We start from the raw sequence: 21,088 nt of genomic DNA, 5'->3' as shown, positions 1-21,088 counted from the left end.
GGGGTTTCAGTGGTGCAGTCTCTTTGATCTCCTGAGCCTGATGTTCTTGGGGTACCTTTTATATTGTTTGTTTATGCTGTCTGGTTATATTTCAGATTTTTTTGTTAGGATCTTCCCTCTGGCTAGTTGATTGAGAGTCACTCTATCCACTTTATCTTGAATTCTTTAGTGGAGATGCTGTTAAGAACATAAACACACAGCCCCGGCAGGAGACCCGCACCCTCAAAAATATCCCCCACCCTCTATTTTGCTATCGTCAGCCAACAAGCCAGTATTAATATAAATGTAGAGAGATTAAAGCTTTTACACTATAGGAAGAATAGATAAGAGTTGTTTTAGGGGAGGAAAAATACAATTTTTGAGAGAGGGGATAATAGGTTAATAATCGTTGAGACTGTGCAAGACAGTAGGTAATATTTACGTTGTATATTAATAACTATAGAAGAAAAAAGGGGAAGAGTGCAGAATATAGTAGGAAAGTGGAATTATATAGTAGTTATATTCTATTTATTTAGAGTGAAAGGGAGGCTAAACTAGGCCCACAAACAAATAAACAACAATTAAAGAAGAAGGGCCTGGGCAAGTGCTCTGCACTCCGGATTCCGGCCTGGTACTTTTGCCTGGCATCCACTGGGCTGGCCAGGGGCGACTGCGCACAGTCTTCTGTGTGTCCAGTGGGCCCTCCCTGCACCCGTTGGGTCATTGATTTTATCATGACTGAATATTTCTTGTCAATCCTTTCTAGCCTGCAAAGTTTCCTTTGAGAAATCAGTTGACAGTCTTATGGGAACTCCCCTGTAGGTAACTCGCTGCTTTTCTCTTGCTGCTTTTAAGATTTCTTTTTATCTTTAATCTTTAGCATTTTAAATATAATGTGTCTTGCAGTGGGCTTCTGTGCATCATCTTGTTTGGGAATCTCTGTGCTTCTTGGACTTGCAAGTCTATTTCCTTCACCAAATGAGGGAATTGCTTTCATTATTATTTTTTCTTTCTTTTTAAATTATATTTTATTGATTATGCAGTTACAGTTGTCCCAATTTCTTTTCCCTTTGCAACCCTCTGCCCAGTATCTCCTTTTCCTCCAGCAACCCCCGCCCCCTTAGTTCATGTCCATGGGGCATGCATATAAGTTCTTTGGCTTCACCCTTTCCTATATTATTCTTAACTTCCCCTTGTCTATTTTGTACCTGCCCATTATGCTTCTTAATCCCTGAACAATTTCCCCATTTCTCCCCCTCCAAGCTGATAACCCTCCAAATGATCCCCATACCTATGATTCTGTTCTTAATCTGGTTGTTTGCTTAGTTTTTTTTTTTTTTTTTTTTTAGGTTCTGTTGTTGATAGTTGTGAGTTTGTTGTCATTTTAATGTTCATAGTTTTGATCCTCTTTTTCTTAAATAAATACCTTTAACATTTCATATAATAATGGCTTGGTGATGATGAACTCCTTTAGCTTCACCTTGTCTGGAACGCACTTTATCTGCCCTTCCATCATCAATGATAGCTTTGTTGGATAGAGTAATCTAGGTTGTAGGTCCTTGCTTTTTATCATTTTGAATACTGTCGCCACTGCTGCTGCTGCTGCCACCACCTCTACATCGTGTCCTCTTTGCCTTGGCTCTGCCCTACCTTTCTGGATGAGTACGTCTTTTTTATATTGTTGTTTGTTGAACTTCCATGCAGCTTGATTTTCTGGAACTTCTGGTTGTCTCCAGTTTTGATGTAGTTGTATTTCTTCATAGTTGTGGAGGGAGATGCAGCCTGTCTGTCTACCCATGCCTCCATGTTGACTGGAAGTCCTATTTTTTCAAACATATTTTCAATTTCTTGTTCTTTCTCTTCTTCTGGCACTCCAGTGATGCGAATATTGGAACGCTTGAAGTTGTCCCAGAGGCTGCTTACACTATCTTCATTTTTTTTGGATTATTTTTTCTTCTTGTTATTCTGATTGGTTGTTTTTTGTTTCTTTATGTTCCAAATCATTGATTTGATTCTTGTCTTCATTGTTGTTTCCCTGTAAATTGTTCTTTATTTCAATCACTGTATCCTTCATTTCTGACTGGATCTCTTTTATGCTGTTGAGGTCCTGACTCAGTTCCTTGAGCATCTTTATAACCAGTGTTTTGAACTCTTCATCTGACAGGTTGCTTATCTCCCTTTTGTTTAGCTCTTTTTCTGGTATTTTGATTTGTTTTTTCATTTGGGCCATGCTTCTTTGTCTCCTTATTTTGTCAACTTCCCTTGTTTGTTTCTGTGTATTAGGTAGAGCTGCTTTGACTCCCTGACTTGGTAGCATGGCCTAATGTACTAGGTGTCCTGTGGGGTCCAGTGGCACAGCCTCCCCTATCACTCAAGCTGAGTTCTCGAGGTGTGCCCTTCATGTGGGCTAAGTATACCCTCCTCCTGTAGCTGAGATTTGATTGCTATTGGCAGATCATTGGGAGGGATTTACCAATGCCAGTCAGCTGCAAGGATTGGCTGTGACTACTGACCACCAACCTCTGCCCTCTGTGGAGGTCAGCTGTGCATGTTCAGGGTGGTGGTGCTCCAACATGGTCTGTAGCTCTCCACTGGGTGTGCAGGCTCTGCGGGTTCCTGGGTGGTGCAGGCCAATGTCAACTCCCACCTGTGTTTTGCCAGGGGCCACACTGCCTGGGCTATAAAGCAATCTGAGATAGTTGCTACTTGTGTCAGGCTTAAATATTCCCAAGTGAAGAAAAATGGCTATCATTTTTAAGCTCTTACTATGTGCTTATACTGGTTATATAATTTATTTCTAATAATCTTTCAAGATTTGTGTTATTATTTGCATTTGACAGATAAAGGAAGGCTCAGAAAGTCACATAATTATTAAGTGGCAAGACTGGGATACAAATGTTGGCTGGCCTAATTCTAAAAGATATTTGTGATGATTATTTTTATCCACCAATTTGGCTGGATCATAGTGCCCAGATATTTGGTCAAATGTCATTTTGTAAGTTTCTGTGAAGGTGTTTTTACATAAGATTTACATTTAATTTGATGAACTTCAATTAAACAGATTGCCCTTCATAATGTAATGGACTTCATCCAATCAGTTGAAAGCCTGAATAAAAAAAATAGGAATGACCTCTCCCAAGCAAGAGAAAATTTTGTAGCTGATCGTTTTGGACTTTAACTGCAACCCCTGGCTCTTTTTGGGTCTCCAGCCTGCCAATCCGCCTTGTAGATTTTGGACGTGCCCATTTCCATAATTGCACGAGCCAATTTCTTAAAATAAATCTCTATATCTATCTATATCTCTGTTTGTCTATAGATAAATATATGCACATTCTATCAATTGTGTTTCTCTGTAGAATCCTAATAGAACATTCTCTTGCTAGGATATTATCAGTTTTTGAGGGCTATTTTCAAATTGCTTATCATAAAGTTTAACAATGAATATTCCCCCCAACAATGTCTGAGAGGACATGAACTGACATCTTGCAAAAGAGGAGAAATAGAGCGTGTGAGTATCTGTCTTATCCAGACCATTGAACATTCATATTTTAAAAATATTGTTTATATATTATATGGAAAAAGACATTTTTCAATGTTGCTTGAATTTACATTTTTTTTCTAACTGAAGTAGTTGAGCATTTCTTTATATTTTACCAAATTAATATTCACATTCACTTTTTTCTATATTTCTTTGTTAAGGATTTAATTTTTTAAGAGAATTTATTTATTTATTTTTAGAGAGAGGGGAAGAGAGGGAGAAAGAGAGAGGGAGAGAAACATCAATGTGTGGTTGCCTCTAGCATGCCTCCAGCTGGGGACATGGCCCTCAACCCAGGCATGTGCCCTGAGTGGGAATCGAACCAGCAACCCTTTGGTTTGCAAGCCAGCATTCAATCCACTGAGCCACACCAGCCAGGGAAGAATTGAGTTTTTTACATTTAAGTTTCTGGAATTCATTTTGGTGTATAGCTCATGATGAGGATCTGATTTGATTTCTTCTAAGATGGCTCATATAACTGGTCTAATGCCTTTTATTGTATAATCCAGTGGGCTGTGGTTTTCTCACCTAGTGAGAGGGTTGGAGTAGGAGGGGTCTTACATTAGTATCACCTGGGGCACTTTTTGAAAGTAGCGTATAGTTGCTTCAGCTTCACTCTAGAGTTTTTGTTTCAGTTGGTCTGTGGTGAAAATTGGAGATTATATTTCCTCTTTTCTGGTCTTTTAAATTCTTTCACATGTAGCCAGCTTTGAGAATGACTGAGCCACATGACCATAGAGACCACACCACCTCTAAAGTCTAGAGTGGAGGTGAAACCACTGTGACATCTGGGAGCCCATTGCTCTCTAGGATGGTGGAGTTGGAGGAACATGGGAATGGAAGAGATTTCCTTTATTTCTTCCCTGAAACTTGTGTGCACCTTCCAGAGACTCTTGGTCTATGATGATACTGGCCCAGCTCTGTATCCTGCTAGGACTTCCATGTATAGAACTAAATGATTCCACAGACTTAAATTTATACAAAAACATTACTAAAAAGAAACCAGAAGGAAGAAAGGAGGAAGAAAAAAAAAAATAAAGAAATCAGTAGCAGAGTAAATCTGTGTATGTTTCCTGTTGGGAAGGTCAGGCTCTGGTCGATTTTGCTGCTGATTTTTGGTCCATTAACTGTCCTCATCCACCTTTATAATCTGAGGATTATCTCTGTCCCAGTATCTGCCAGCCCACATCCTGTGATATAATCTTCTTGGGAAGTGGTTCTCAAACCTGGCTGCACATTAAGTGGGTAGTTTTAAAAAATGCTGATTCTGAATTAACAAGTGTGAGGTAGGATAAAAGCCTCAGTATTTTTATAATATTTATCAGGCGATTCTAAGGTGTAGTCAGATTTGAGATCCACTGCCTGGGAGATGATGGTTAGATTTGTGGTAGGCAATTAGACAGACAAGAGCAGAGCAAGGGCAACAGGCCAGGTAAAGAAGGCCAGCAAGGCAGAAAGCCCCAGGTGCTTAGCAATGGGCAAAACCTGGAAAACAAGTACCTCACCACCCAGGGTAACCTTTTATTCCGTAACATATTGCTGGTAATGCGATTTAGACCACCTTACCTTTCATGTCTCTGGTCATGAGGTTTGAACCCTCCCCTGACCTTTCTTCCCCTGGCATGTTGCTAGTCATGCAAGTTAGACCCCCTTAAAGGGGGAACAAAAATGGAGGTTAGAGAATAGCCCTAAGCATTAAGCCCCCAGGGAAATGAGGTTCTGACTCTCATCAAATACATCTAGGCCTGAGTTGTGTTTCAACTTCAGGCCCAGAAAAGCAGCAAAACCAGACAAGTGATGCCAAGGCTGGCCCCAGGACCAGTGCAATGACTTGACTAATGACCCCCTGTCCTAGCACCAACCAATCAGTAGAGACCACTTCCCTGGGAAGCTGATGAATATTCTATTAAGATCATCCCTTGAGACTTCCCCTAAAATCCCCACCCTTAAAAGCCTTTAGAATGGAGGACCCAGTGTGCTTTTCCTCCCAGGAGCATTCCCGAGCCTTTCCCTTCCCCCTCCTCTTTCTCCCAGGCAACTTACCTTTACCTTCCTCTCTCCTAAGCTCCAAGGGCCCTGTCTTTTGCCATTTCTTCTACTTTTCCCTTCTACCTCTGTGACTTTCTAAACAAACTCTCTCTTATAGTTTGAGTCTTGCCTCTGAATTCTGTCTTAGCCAGAACTTAAGTACTAAGGTTGCTGAACTGAGGTCTAGTCTGACTCCATGGTCTAACTCCATGGTCTGATACTTGGTACTATTTTCTCACTGCCAACAAATTCAAGTTGCATTTAGAGAGAAAGTATTGTCAAGGAAGAAGATTCTAGACATATTACTATTTTGACAACCAAAAGGAAAGGAAAAGAAGTAGTAGATGGCTTAGTATGAATAAATCATATTCAGGGCCAGACTGTTTTTAATGTAGGCTCAAGCAGGACGCATACTGAGGCCTGAACTTCATCAGAGCCATGGAGAAACTGTATTGATGAAATGTAGGTGGGAAATTCAGGACTAGCTCCTGTGGCAACCAGGTGGGCCAAAGGGCTTAGAAAGCTGAGAGGGAAGCTGCCCAAGTATTGACAGTATGGAGATTAAATCCAACAGGGAGATACAGTGACGAGAGAGGCTGAAAATCAGGTGGGCAGTGGCTTTCTGGTTCTGGGCAAACAGTGTACTCAAGGCAGTGGTCCATGAGTGTTTGGGGGCATGAGGATCAGGTTATCACTGCCCTCCCCTGCTCCAAGTAAGTCAGAGAAGAGCCTGACATGGTGGTCTCATTTGCAAAGAGAAGTGGCATGGAGAATAGCAGCTGATGCAAGATCAGTCATTCCTGGGATACTCTTTCTTTACAATTCTTGCACTGGAATGTAACCTCCATGAGAACAGATATAATTTTGTTAACCATTTGATCTCAGTACATTTCACAGTAACTGTTGTAGGTTCTCAATTATTTGTACTTGGTGCGGGTCTGTTTTAGTACATCCTAAATCTACAAACAGCAAGGTGCCAGCTCTGTCCTCTCCTGATGTTAAGTATGAAGCATCCTGCTTTGGGATACAGGGGGTAGGTCCAGGCTGATGGACCAGGTGTGTTGATAGATATACTGTGGGAGCAGGGTGAAAGTGATGAATGCCAAGACAATTTGTCTCAGATTACTACTTCTCCTAAGCATTGGGGAGGGCAGACTGCCTCAGTGACTCCTCACTTCCTTTAGCCTCTCAGTTTCTACCTGTGAGAGAGGCCCTTGAAAAGAGTTTCCAAAAAGGAAATGTCTGGGGTTACCTGCTTTTACATTAAAAAAAGTCAGCACATTTTTTAAAATGCAGGATTTTCTTCCTTCAAGCAGGCATTAAAGCTTTCCCAGTGCCTTGGTAACAGTGTGTGCACTTCAAGGGTTACTTTTCCAATTTGAAAGAGGAGTTCCTCAATTTTAGAAAAGCTGGAAGGAGCTATTGCCAAAGCAACCAATAGAAGCCATAATATTTGCCCTCATCCACTTTAACCATGCCCAAGTCGACTGTAGGAGTCACAAGGATGGACCGAATAAGCCATTCTAAGTAGCTAATTTCTGCTTCCATCTAGCCACTTCCCTTTGGCTCTTCAAGTAAATGTAATTTATTATATCTGACAGCTGGCTCTGCAGCTGTGGTCAAACAGGCCATTTCTTCTTTCATCTTATGGTCTTAGACTGCTCCCTTATTAAATACACGCACTGATTCAAAGCGATGGAGTTTTAAAACAGGCTTTCAGAGAAGTTCAGAGAAATCAATCTTCTCCACCAGCTCTTCTTGGAGAAGAGCTACAGTCTCTTTGCTGGCCTCTCTGCTTCCATTTTTACTCTCCTACAAGCCAGGCTCTTCACGGCTTAGTTACAGTAATCTTTTAGGACAGTAATCATGCATGTCATGTCTCTTAATTTCTATTAGTGGGTTTAAAAGTCACTAATAGAAGGAAATCTAAGCCTCCTATGAGGGAGGCCCACAGGGCCCTGTGACACCAGGCCTAGTTGGCACCAGCCCCAGGTCCCAGCACTCACCCCTCACTAGCTGGCCTATTTGTACACTCCCTTCTGTTCCCTGTGCTTTTGATGTGACTGTTGCATTCAGTCCTTCCCAGCTCTATCAGTCTGAGTTCTGGTAATGTTGCCATGAGCTCATACTTTTCTCTAAACAGATTAACTCTTCAGTAAATTCTCAGTTACTTCTTGGAAACATCCAACATTAACAAATGTGCTCAGGTCTGTAAGATGGGACTAAAACCTGGCCTTACCATAGATCATCTGGGAATGGGAAGAATGAAACTAGAGATTGGGGAGAGATCGTGGGGGCTTAGGGAATATAAAACCAGAGAAACTAGTTGCACAAAAGAGAAGAGGGGCATTCCTAAAATAATATTATTGTAAGATTTAGTCATTATATATGAAATGGTAGATGTAATATTAATACTGGGGGGACTCTGTAAGTTAAGAAACCATATTGCATATAGGTCATGTATCATAGAAATGTATACTTGAAACCTGCATAATCTTATTAACCAATGTCACCCCAATAAACTTAATAAAAAAATAATCCATATTGCTATTTATAGATCAGCCACTTAAATATATACAACAAAGTGATATAGATAAATAAACCAACAGACAAACAAAATGGAATACTAAAACAGACTATATTAACTAAAAACTTTAAAAAACACAGAAAAAGAGGAAAAGGGATCAAGAACAAATGGGAAATATAGACTCAAAAAGCAAGATAGTAGACACAAACTCAACTATATCAATAATTACAATAAGTGTACTAGTTTCCTAGCATTAGCATAATAAATTACCACAAATTATTTGTCTTAACACAATAGAAGTTTATTCTTTTATAGTTTAAGTGACCAGAAGTACAAAAAAACCATGTGCTGGGCATTATTGGTTCCTTCTGGGGATCCTGTTCATTGGCTTGTAGCTACATCAGTCCAATCTCTTCACATGGCTTTCTTCTCTGGTTCTGTGTGTATCCTTCCCTTTTCTTTTTTCTTTTTGTATGTTTGATTGATTATGCTGTTACAGTTGTCCCAATTTATTTTCCCTTTGCTCCCCTCCACCCAGGAATCACCCTCAGCCCAGCAGTCCCCCACCCTTAGTCCATGTCCATGGATTATGCATAAAGCTCTTCCCAATATCCCCCTGTGTATTCCCCACCCTCCTACAATGCTCCTTAATTTCTGCACCATTTCCCTCTCCCCCTCCCAGCTGCCCTCCCCCCACATGCTCCCCATACCTGTGATTCTGTCCCCACTCTGGTTGTCTGCTTAGTTTACCTTTGTTCCATTCCTTAGCTTCTGTCGTTGATAGTTGTGATACTGTTTTCATTTTAATGTTCATAGTTTCGATACCCTTTTTCTTAAATAAGTCCCTTTAACATTTCATATAATAATGGCTTGGTGATGATGAATTCCTTCAGCTTTACTTTGTGAAGCACTTTATCTGCCTTTCCATTCTCAATGATAGCTTTGCTGGATAGAGTAATCTTGTAGGGCCTTGCTTTTCATCACTTTGAATATTTCTTGCCAGTCCCTTCTTGCCTGCAAAGTTTATATTGAGAAATCAGCTGACAGTCTTATAGGTACCCCTTTGTAAATAATTCTCCTCTTCTCTCTTGCTTCTTTTAAGATTCTCTCTTTATCTTTAACCTTTGGTATTTTGATTATGATGTGTCTTGGTGTGGTCCTCCCTGGGTCTAGTTTGTTTGGGATTCTCTGTGCTTCCTGGACCCATATGTCCATTTCCTTCCCCAAATTAGGGAAGTTTTCCTTCATTATTTTTTTCACATAATTTTTCAATTTCTTGCTCTCCCTTTTCACCTTCTGGCAGCCCTATGATTCGGATGTTGGCATGTTTATAGCTGTCCCAGAAGTTTCTAAGTCTCCTCATTTTTAAAATTTTCATTTCTTCCTTCTGTACTGGTTGACTGTTTCTTCATTATGTTTCAATTTGTTGATTTCAACCCTGGTTTCCTTCCCTTCACCACTTGTTTCATATGGATTTTTCTTCATTTCAGCCAGGATAGCCTCCATTCTTTCCCCATCCTGTTTAATCTTTGTTGTCAGAGCGTGAGCTTCCTAATCACCACTGCCTTAAACTGTGCATCTGTTAAGCTGTCTATCTCTCATCCATTAGGCGCACTATGTACTAATTGCTTAGTTGTACCACTGGGACCTTGATCTGCCCCTGCTTCTGGGTTGTACTTCTCTGTCTCTTCGCCTTTCTGTGTTTGCTTCTGTGATTTGGGCAAGAGCTGTTGTACCTCTTATGTTATAGGAGGCAGAGCCTTAGGTATTCCTTAGTGCTGGCAAACCATTCACTGAGTTTTGGTGCTGTATGTGGGGGAGGGGTCTGAGTGGGAAAAGTGCCGGTTGCCACAGCTTTTCCAGGCACTTCTTTCCTTTTCCTCCCCTTTCCGTACTAAGCCAGCAGCCTCCTTTTTGAGATGCAGCTTCTTCCTCCGCCCCCGCCCCCTCTTGCTTTCACAGTCAGAAGTAATGCGGCTATATTTTCCCACGCTCTGGTACTGTAAGCTGTGTCGTCTAGTTGGGGCTTGAATCATTTCTCGGGTTTAATCAGTATGACTGTGGTTTTTGTCAGGGCTGCTGCTAGCTGCGCCTGCCTGCTGCTCTCCTGCAAGCTGCCCCGCTTCTAGCTGTGCTGCCGAGAAGCACCGCCCCACAGCCGCAGCTCCTCTCCTCTTTCTTTCTGTCCTGGCTCTGCCCCTCCTACCTTTCTGGTTGATTATTTCTTCTTTATTTCTCACTGAACTTCCCTGTAGTTTTGAATTTTGGGATTTTCTGGATTTTCTTTTTTTTTTTTAGTTTTGAAGTGGTTGTAAATTTCTTCTTAGTTGTGAAGAGAAGCAGCGCATATATTTACGCCTCCATCTTGGCTGGAAGTCCTCCTTCCCTTTTCTTATAAGGATGCAAGTCATTGGATTCAGGGTCTGTTCTAATTTCTAATTACCTTATGTTAATTAATTATCATCTGCAAGGACCTAATTTTCAAATAAAATCCCATTCTTAGATTCTTGGTTGATAGGAGTTTTACGGGGACACTATTCAACCCTCTAAAAATATTAATGAATTAAACACTATGATTGAAAGCAGAGAGTATCAGAACTTTTTTAAAAAGTAAGACTTCACTGTATGCCATTTATAAGAGGTACACTTTAACCATAAAGACACAGATTAAAAGTAAAGCATGGAGCCCTGGCTGGTGTGGCTCAGTGGATTGAGCGCTGGCCTGCGAACCTAAGGGTCACTGGTTTGATTCCCAGTCAGGGCACATGCCTGGGTTGTAGGCTGGGTCCCCAGTTGGGGGCACCTGAGAGGTAACCACACATTGATGTTTCTCTCCCTCTCTTTCTCCTCCCTTCTTCTCTCTCTAAAAATAAATAAATAAAATTTTTAAAAAATAAAGAGAGGAAAAAGTGTCTACCATGCAAATTGTAGGAGTTTATCTAATGTTTTGGATATTAATTGCTTATCAGATATTTAATTTGCAAATATTTTCTCACATTCTGTAGGTTGTTTTTTTGTTGATGGTGTCCCTTGATAGACAAAAGTTTTTAATTTTGATAAAGTCCAGTTTGTGGGCTGTTGTTGTTTTTTTTGCCTATGCCTTTTATGTCACATCTAAGAAACCATTGCCAAATCTAACATCACAAAACTTTTCTTCTACATTTTCTTGTGGGAGTTTTATAATTTTAGCTCTTACTTTTAGGTCTTTGATTAATCTTGAATTAATTTTTGCATATAGTGTCAGGTAAAGGTCCAACATTATACAAGTGGATATCCAATTTTTCCACTACCATTTGTTGAAAGACTGTCTTTTCTTCATTTAATAATCTTGGAATTACTGTCAAAAGTCACTTATATGCGAGGGTGTACTTTTCAGTCCCCAGTTCTACTCCATTGTTCTATGTCTGTCTTTATGCTAGTGCCATACTGCTTTGATTACTGCAGCTTTGTAGCAAAATTAAAAACTAAAAAAGTCTGAGTCTTTCAACTTTGTTCTTTGTTTTCAAGATTGTTTTGATTCCTCAGGTTCCCTTGAGATTTCATATGAGTTCTAGGATGCAGCTTTCTGTGTCAGAAAAAATAATGTCTTTGGATTGCACTGAATTATAGGTCATTATATTAAGCCTTCCAATCCATGAACATGGTATGTATGCCTTATCCTATATTTCTGTCTTCTTTAATTTCTCTCAGCAAGGTTTTGTAGCTTTTAGTGTTCAGGTTTTTTACCTCCTTGGTTAAATGAATTCCTAAGTATTTTCTTCTTTTTAATACTATTGTAAATGGAATTGTTTTCTTAATTTCCTTCCTCATTGTTCATTACCAGTGTATAGAAATGCAAATGCCCTGTCCCCCTCCACTGAACTGTTTTTCTCTTGTCCCCAGCCCCTAAGTCATGGCCCAGGTGATTAAATTATTACCTGTTCCCACCTTCGTGTGCCTAAGGTGGTTGCTGGGTCAGGAATGATCCAACTCTACCCCACCCCCGTTCTCATTCCTCTCCCTCTGACAAAGTGGCTCCCACTCCTCTCTCTGGGTGACCTCCTCTGTGCTTCCTCTCTTGTTATACTAATCAGACCTCATTGCCATGGTTTGCTGGCTTATGTATCTTGACCAGACTGAGCTTCTCATTGGCCTGGGCATAGAACAAGTCAGATTTATGTTTATGGCCCTCGCAGAGAGGACAGCTGTTTGTTGAAAGAGTAAATGAATAAATGAAGAAGTGTATTAAGGATGTAGGCAGGTGAAGGGCTAGGCCTGGAGGATGAGGCACTGCCTACAGAAATTAGAAATTAAAGTAATAATAATGATGATGGAAACCATTTATTGAATCTTTACTGTTTATCTGGCACTGTGTTATACCCCTCACATGCATTAATTCATTTAATCCTCATGACAGCTTTACGAAGTAGAGCTCATTTGTGTAAACAGCCAGTAAAGACAGAGTGGGGACTTGAAGGCAGATTTGCTGACTTCAGATTCTAGCCTTTTGCAGTAGGAAGGTGTAACCCATAGATTTTTTCCTTTTGTCAAAACTATGTGCAGGGCCAGCTGTGCCTGTCATGGTCTTGGGCACTGTGTCCAAGGTTCAAAGCACAGGAAACCTGACAGTTCCCCTCAGTGAGATGAATTCCAGAAGTTTTGGGGCTGATCAAAGGAAAAGATATAACCATGAGGTGGCAGCAGCACACACAAGCTTTGTTTGGGTGCTGCTTTAACAGGAGTAGTCCCTCAGGGCATGAGACCATCCAGGAGCTACAGCCTGGGGGCCACCACTCAGAAGGGGAGGAGGACAAAGAAACTCCCAGGGAAGGGGGACAGATGGGGGTTTCTGGGTCTAGGTGATGTCTCTCAGCAAAGTGAGGCATCTCCGGGTCAGAGAACTTGTAAGAGCAGCAGTGGATGGGGTTCTTCATGCCAACAGGATCCATGGCTAGAAGATTCAAAGGGTATGTAAAGCTGACAGGCTCTAAATGGCTCAGAATCTGCTTAATTGAACTAAGTTTAAGACAATTGGATGTGAAAAATTGGGGTTCAGTGTCAGGTGTGTTTTGCTGTGAGGAAGTAAACAAGCCAGGGGGGCCTGTATACAGTGGCTGTCTTTGACTCATTTCTAGAATACCCAGGAAGCTTTAATCCCTAGGAGAGAATCAGGCCAACATAATAGGCCCATGGCAACCCATCTGGAGCTGAATCAGCCTTGTTAAGCAGGTGGTCTTAAGAAAGGAAATGAGTCTCCTAACTTGACCATGAAAGTGTAGAAATTAAACAATTCTAAACAGAAATGCCAATACCTTTAAATAATTAGTTTTAGTCACAACCCTATTAGTGATAGGTAAATAGGTAAACAAGTAAAAATATTACTTGGAAGACTATCTTTCTCTCTCTCAGTGCATTTGCTTGATGAAACTTTACAAAGTCCAGAAGTCTCACTAGAGTTGGCCAACACTGTGTGTGTGATGGTAGGCCTGAGCTTTGTGTGTACAGGGGACTCATAATCATAGCAGCTAACACTTGCTCACCTTTACTGTGTGCCAGATGCTGTGCTTCTCAGAACATGATCTGTGGGTTGGTGCCAACCCATGATCTGTTTTTTAATGGTCCATGACAATAAGTATAGAAATTGACATTTTTATAGCAATTTGACATTGCCAAAACTTCTACGTATGAGTTCATTGTTCAAGCATTTTATTTTCATTGTACTTTACAAAAGTATCAGTCTAAGTTTGAAATAAAAAAAAAACCCGAAGACTGAAAACTGGTTTTTTACTTTAGATAGTTTGAAAAATACTGTTCCATATTATTTCCACTTCATAGATGAAGAAACAGAGGTTCAGAGAGATGAATTACTTGCCCCAGGTTGTGTAATTAGCAAGCAGGTACTGAGATTTGAACCCACTTTATCTACCTGACTTCAAGTCTATGGTCTCAGATATCATGCTGTGAGCCCTAAGATGCTGTACTTCAACCCACTGACAGTCATTTGGCCACTGGTTGTGGCTGCAGCAGCTTTTAGCAGAGCACTTTCATTTTCTGACGCCAAAGCCCATTATAGAACTTGAGGTGACCCATCACTGGGCAGGAGGTAAGCAGGAGGCTGCCGGCAGGGCCTGGCCATTAAGATGGAAGGCTAGGGCATAGGTATTCGTGTTATTAATCACTTGTGGTCAGGAAGCCAGAGGTTCCAGCCACAGAAATGAGGGTTTCAGTACTTTGCACTAATTACCATGGTTTCACAGCTGTGATCAATTCATGTTTTCTCACTTTGTGCTGAAGCCTGGTCTATGGGGATTGATGTGAAGAGGTGTAAAAATAAGTTCTGTTTCCAGCCAGATTAATTGCAGGCTCTGTGGAGGCCCCAATGCCACCACTTGGGTCATAAGATTGATTGGCTCAGGACCCAGGTCCAGCTGTAGGAAAGCCACACTAGCTGACACGAGGCTGCCCAAGGGGGTGCAACTGAAGCTGAGAGGCAGCGGGCCGGACCAGGGCCCAGTCTTGGCTCTCAGTGCAGCCCCCACTTGAAGGCACTTTCTTCCTTTTCCCACCACCCAGCTCAGCAATGTGCATGGACAACAGGATGAGGATCAAATGTGGGAGAAGGGAAGGTGGGAAGGTCAGGGAAGAGCAATGGGGGAAAAATTAGACAACTGTAATAGAACAACAATCAAAAAGGAAGAAAAAAAGAAAAAGAAAATGAGACCAAATATCTGTAAAATGCCTAAGACAAAATGCAAAATGTTGGGGATGCTCAACAAAGATAATTGTTATTGTTATTAGTGTTATTTACTTTTATTGTAATTATTAATTTTTGCAAACATCTGTCACTTTCTACTATACTTTGAGTTTCTCAAGGTCAAGAACTGTTTCTTATTTTCTTTGATCCTTGGGACCTAGTGTGGTGCTAGGCACAACTCAGATGCTCTAAATGAGTAAATTAGTTGATTGAATTGACTCCAATTTGCATTATTTCCTCCTCATAAGTAATTTATTTCACTTGTTACTGGCTTCCTTCCCCAGAATATCCATATCCTGTATATAACTAATTAATTCCCAGATGGGCTTGCCCCACTATTCCTGGGAACCCAGCCTCCAGTCCTTTCCTTAAGCAAGACATCTTTCAATTCCATGAGGCCCCTCCCTAGCCTTTTAACTCATTCACACACATTAATTCAATCCATAATTATGGGTTGGGAGCCTGTTTGGATCAGCACCGAGTTAACAGCTGGAGGGACAGCTAAGAGGGGCACAGTCCCTGTCTTCAAGTTATTTTTGATTGGGGTAAACACATAGGAGAGACATGAACCCAGGCTTGAGGGGCTGGAGAAGCCGTCCTAAGTAGAAGAGGGCACAGCAGAACGATGCCGGATGAACTGGAGGTGAGAGGGGCTGGGGAGGTGAGCAGGAGCCAGATAACAGTGGCCTTTGTAAGTCGTGACAGACAGGGAAGTTGAACTTTACCCAGGGACAATGTGGGAAGTGGTGGCTGGGATAGAGGGTAGGTTGTTGGTAATAGGTATGTGGGGAGGAGTTGGGAGGCTGACATTACTGGATTTGCAGTGTAGACATTTCTCTTTCATTGCAAAATAGGAGAGTGGACTTGAAGAGAGAAAGCCTGGAGGATAGAGACAAGGTTTGTGTCAGATTTAGGTAGATTGGGTTTGCTTCTATAGAAAGCCTGAAAATGCAGAACCCTCTTTGTTGCTGTGGCCAGAATTCTAACAGGTTCTTTTTACTGAACAGATGCATGAGCCCTGATTCAATCCACAAACTGCTTAAATGATGCATGTCAGTACTCCAAAGACAAGCAGTACAGCCGTGTGTATTTCATGAGGTGGTGAGTGAAGAGGATTGAGGGTGCCACACATTGTGTGTGTGTGTGTGTGTGTGTGTGTGTGTGTGTGTGTACACAGCTCTAGAGAAATTGGGGAGGTCTCTTTTTTATACAAAAAAGCAGAAAAATCTTCAAGACAGTGGAATTTACTGCTTGAGATTTAGAGAAGCAGCAGGCACCAGTGGTAAGAGCTTGACCAAGCCTACTAAAGGACACATTGAAGACTGGTGCCTTCTGAGGGTCAGACTTCTGTGAGATGGAGGCAATGGCTTGATGATGAAGTCTTGGGAGAAAGCAGGCACTCTGTGTGTGGTGTGTGTGTGTGCGTGTTAGTGGTGTAATGCAAGTACATGTGTACTCTTTGGATGAATGATTTTCAAGTTGCCAACTGAATTATAAAGTTAAGAAATGACACCTGAGAAACAGCTCTGGAGAATTGCTCACTCTACCCAGAGTTAGAAGTTACAGGTGGTGGAACACAGGTGAGGCTGGGGGATAGTTACAGCCTCATTTGTGTGAAGACACAGATTGTGGGTGACAGACGTGAATCAGGTTTTCTGTGCCTGCTGACAATAGGGGATCAATATACTTAAAATACAGTTGTTGGAATGAAATATTTTTGCCCAAACTGGAAGTTTTCCTAGGAATGTGTGAGATTTCCTTTAGGGTGTCCTGAGGAAAAGGGCAGGGGTTGTGAGAGTGGCTTCCTGAGAGTATGAGTCCTTGGCCCTGCTGGGAAGGAACCCACTGGGAGTGGTGGCTTCAGATCCTATTCACGAGCCTGCAGAACCCCAGACAAAGGGGCACTTCTGAACAAAGATTTGGGCCAACCAAGAATAGGAGATACTAACTGCTGGGCAAGCACTGGCCTAAGCACCTGCCCGTCCTTATTTTATTGATTCCCCAGAACAACCTCTTGTGCTAAGTACATGATATTCCCATTTTACAAATGGACAAACTGAGGCTGAGATAAGGTAAGTAGCTTATTCAGTGTCACTGAAGTAAATACGTTTTTGGATTTGTGGGAGTGGGTTTTCTTCAGCAGCAGCTCTGGGACAAGATGACATAGATGTCAGGGCCATCCTGGCCCCTGTCATTGTTCCCTAGCCATGAGCCAACACCCATCTAATAAATTTCCATTGGGCTGAAGTTAGCCAGAATTGGTTTCTGTCACTGGTGACCACTGAGCTCTGACTGATGTGATCACAGGTTGTCAAGCAGAAGCAGCAGAATTTGGATCCAGGCAGGCTGGCTCCAGAGTGTGTCCCCTTAGTCACTCTAGTCTGTGCCCAAAGGCAGCAGCCACAGAGGTATCTCTATGGACCCTCAGGGTGAAAAGAAGGCCCATTGAGAGTTGACTGAGAGCCACTGCTTTTCTGCCTGTCCATGTGCAAGTTATGTTCTCATCATTCTGGATGTGTTTATATCTTCTTCACAGAGGTGAAGAACTTGGTCCCATCTCCTCATGGCCGCTCAGGCAGAATGTTTTGTTTCTAGGGTGCTCCCTGGAAGCCACAGCCACAGCCCACCTTTTCCTCAGGTCTTTACTCAGACATGCCTTTCCTACAGGTTCCTTTAGCTTCTCTGCTCCTTCCCTCTTGCTCCTTAAAGGTCATGGTACCAGACACACAAGCTGTGGTGTGGTATTGTCCAAGGTTAATCCATGGTCATGCCTTCACTCTGCCGTTCATCGTGGAGGGAGGGCTTAATTGGCAGGTTCAGAAATATGATATTTCAGAAAGCAGGTGAGGGATGGGAGGTTGCAATCATACTTGTCTATGAGAGGTTGGTCTGTGCTCTGCTAATGGTAGCTGCCTTCAAGCAACTGTTCTCCACTTTTGTGGGCTTCTCTGATTCTCCCAAAGATTGTTCTGCCCAGCTGGCCAGATCTGCTACACAGGCAAACCAGTTTGGTCAGGAAAATGTCAGCCTGATTATTTTCCAGTCTTGTATGTTTCTTTGCCCACCCTAAGTCTCTTCCATCTGACTGAATTTTTTTCTATTTTTCCTGGCTTATTACATGGCTCTCTGGCCCATCCCTAGGGCATCAGGCCTCCTGGAGTGTTGCATTCCTTGTCCTGGGAAGCCAGCAATGGGGCCCAGGGTAGAAAATTGGACTTAAAGAAAAAGAAAACCTACTTAGTTCAAAAGAACAAAAGCATAAAATTTGTCATTCAATGAAGTCATTAGCAATGTGGAAGAGATTAATTTCTAATTACTTTAAACTTGAAAAACAAAATAAATACTAATAGACCAAAGCAATCAATTCATTAATTTTATAATGCCACTTTTCATTAGATATGTAGTATAGTTGATTAAATTCTATTTCTTTTCATTTTATTTTTGATTAGGTAAGATATGCACATGGTTCACAAATCATTAAGTATAAAAAATTATGCAGAGATAAGTTCCCTCACAACCTTGATCTCCATCTGCTCTGCCTCATAAATAATCAATAATTTGAATGTTTTTTTAAATTAAATTTATTGGGGTGATGTTGGTTAATACAATTATATAGGTTTCAGCTATACAATTCTACAGTACATCATCTGTATATTTTATTGTACGTTTACCTGCCAAGTCAGGTCTCCTCCCTCCATCATCATTTACCACTTTTTACCCTCTTCTACCTCTTCCATCCCCCTTTCCCCTGGCTATCACCATAGTGTGGTCTGTGTCCATAAGACTTTCATTTTTTTTTTTTTTTTTTGCTTAATCCCTTCACCCTGCTCACCCAGCTCCCAAAGCCTCTCCCTGTAACAGCTGTCAGTCTGTTTTCTGTATCTATGTCTGTCTCCATTTTGTTAGTTTATTTTTTTCATTACCACACATGAGTGAAATTATATGGTATTTGTCTTTCTCTGACCAGCTTATTTCACTTAGTATAATACTCTGCAGGTGCATCCATGCCATTGCAAAAGGTAAGATTGCCTTTTATTTTGACGGCAGAGTAGTATTCCATTGTATCAATGTACCAGTTTTTCTAGTCCACTCATCAGCAGATGGGAACTTGGGCCACTTCCAAATCTTGGCTACTGTAAATAATGCTGCAAAAAACATAGGGGTGCATATATCATTTTGAATAAGTGTTTTGGGTTTCTTTGGATATATTTCCAGAAGTGGAATTGCTGAAATATAAAAAAGTTCCACTTTTAATTTTTTGAGAAAACTCCATACTGTTCTCCACAAATGGCTGCACCAGTCTGCATTCCCACCCACAGTGCACTAGGGTTCCCTTTTCTCCACATCTTCGTTAGCACTTCTTGTTTTAGATTTTTTTATTCTATCTATTCTGATGGGTGTGAGATGGTATCTCATTGTGGTTTTAATTTGCATTTCTCTGATGATTAATGACATTGAGCATCTTTCCATATGTCCATTGGCCATCTCTATGTGCTCTTTGGTGAAGTGTCTATTCAAGTCCTTTGCCCATTAAAAATTTTTTTTTTTGATGTTGAGTTTTATAAGTTCTTTATAAATTTTGGATATTAAGCCTTTATCAGATGTATCAGTGAATATGATTTCCCATTCATTGGGTTGTCTTTTCATTTTGTTGATGGTTTACTGAGCACGAACTTTTAAGTTTGATATAGTCCCGTTTGTTTACTTTTTTGTTTCCTTTGCCCAAGGATATATATCATAAAAATATTGTTATGAGAAATTTCCAAGATTTTACTGCTTATGTTTTCTCCCAGTCTAACATTTAAGTCTTTAACCCATTTTGAGTTTATTCTTATGTGTGGTGTAAGAAAGGAGTCTAGTTTCATTTTCTTGCTTGTATCTTTCTAATTTTCCCAACACCATTAATTACATATACTATCTTTACCCTGCTGTATATTTTTGCCTCCTTTGTCAAATATTAATTGACTATAAAGTCATGGTTTACTTTTGTGCTCTCTGTTCTGTTCCATTGATCCATATGTCTATTTTTATTCTGATACCATGCTGTTTTGATTACTTTAGCCTAGTATTATACTTTAATATAAGGTAGCATGATTTGTCCAACTTTGTTCTTCTTTCTCAAAATTGCCATGGCTATTTAGGGTCTTTTGTGGTTCCATAGAAATTTTTGGAATACTTGTTCTAGTTCTAGTATCTTGACAGGAATTGAGTTGAATGTATAGATTGCTTTTGGTAGTATGGACATTTTAATGATGTTAATTCTTCCTGTCCATGAACATGGAATATACTTCCACTTATTTGTATCTTCTTCATATTTTTTCTTTAGTGTTTTATAATATTCCAAGTACAGGTCTTTTACACCCTAGCTTAAATTTATTCCAAGGTATTATATTTTTTTGGAACAATTGTAAATGGGGTTGGGTTCTTAGTTCCCCTTTCCAGTAAGTCATTATTACTGTATAAAAATGCAGCCAGTTTTTGAATATTTATTTTGTGTCCTGCTGTTTTACTAAATTCATCAATCAGTTCTAGTAGTTTTTTTGGCAGAATCTTTAGGGTTCTCTGAATACAGTATCATATCATCTGCAAATAATGACAGTTTTACTTCCCCTTTTCCAATTTGCATGCCTTTTATTTTTTCTTCTTGCCTGATTGCTGTGGCTAGGACTTCCAGTACTATGTTGAATAAGAGTGGTAAGAGTGGACATCCCTGTCTTGTTGCTAAAGTTAAGGGAAATGCTTGTAATTTTTGCCCATTGAGTATGGTGTTGACTGTGGGTTTGTTGTATATGGCCTTTATTATATTGGGGTATGTTCCCTCTATTCCCACTTTGCTAAGAGTGTTTATCATAATTGTTGCTGGATTTTATCAAATGTTTTTCTGCATCTACTCTTATGATCATGTCGTTTTTTATGTGGTGTGTCATGTTTATTGATTTGCAGGTATTGTACCAACCTTGTATCCCAGGAATAAATCCCACTTGATCATGGCATATGACCATTTTAATGTATTGCTAGATCCAGTTTGCTGATATATGGTTGAGAATTGTAACACCTATGGTGATCAGGGATACTGCCTATATATTTTTTCTTTGTAGTATCTTTATTTGGTTTTGGAATTAGAATAATGCTGACTTCATAAAATGAGCTGTGGGTCTTCTTTTTTCTTGAATTGTTTGAAATAGTTTGAGAAGGATAAGTGCTCATTGTTCTTTGAAAGTTTGGTAAAATTCACTTGTGAAGCCATCTGGTCCATGACTTTCATTTGTTGGGAAATTTTTTA

This window comes from Furipterus horrens, unplaced genomic scaffold (assembly GCF_987537825.1).
Source record: "Furipterus horrens unplaced genomic scaffold, mFurHor1.1.pri manual_scaffold_2, whole genome shotgun sequence".
Classification (NCBI taxonomy): Eukaryota; Metazoa; Chordata; class Mammalia; order Chiroptera; family Furipteridae; genus Furipterus; species Furipterus horrens.
The sequence above is the reverse complement of the archived record's forward strand: the minus strand, read 5'-3'. Positions refer to the sequence as shown.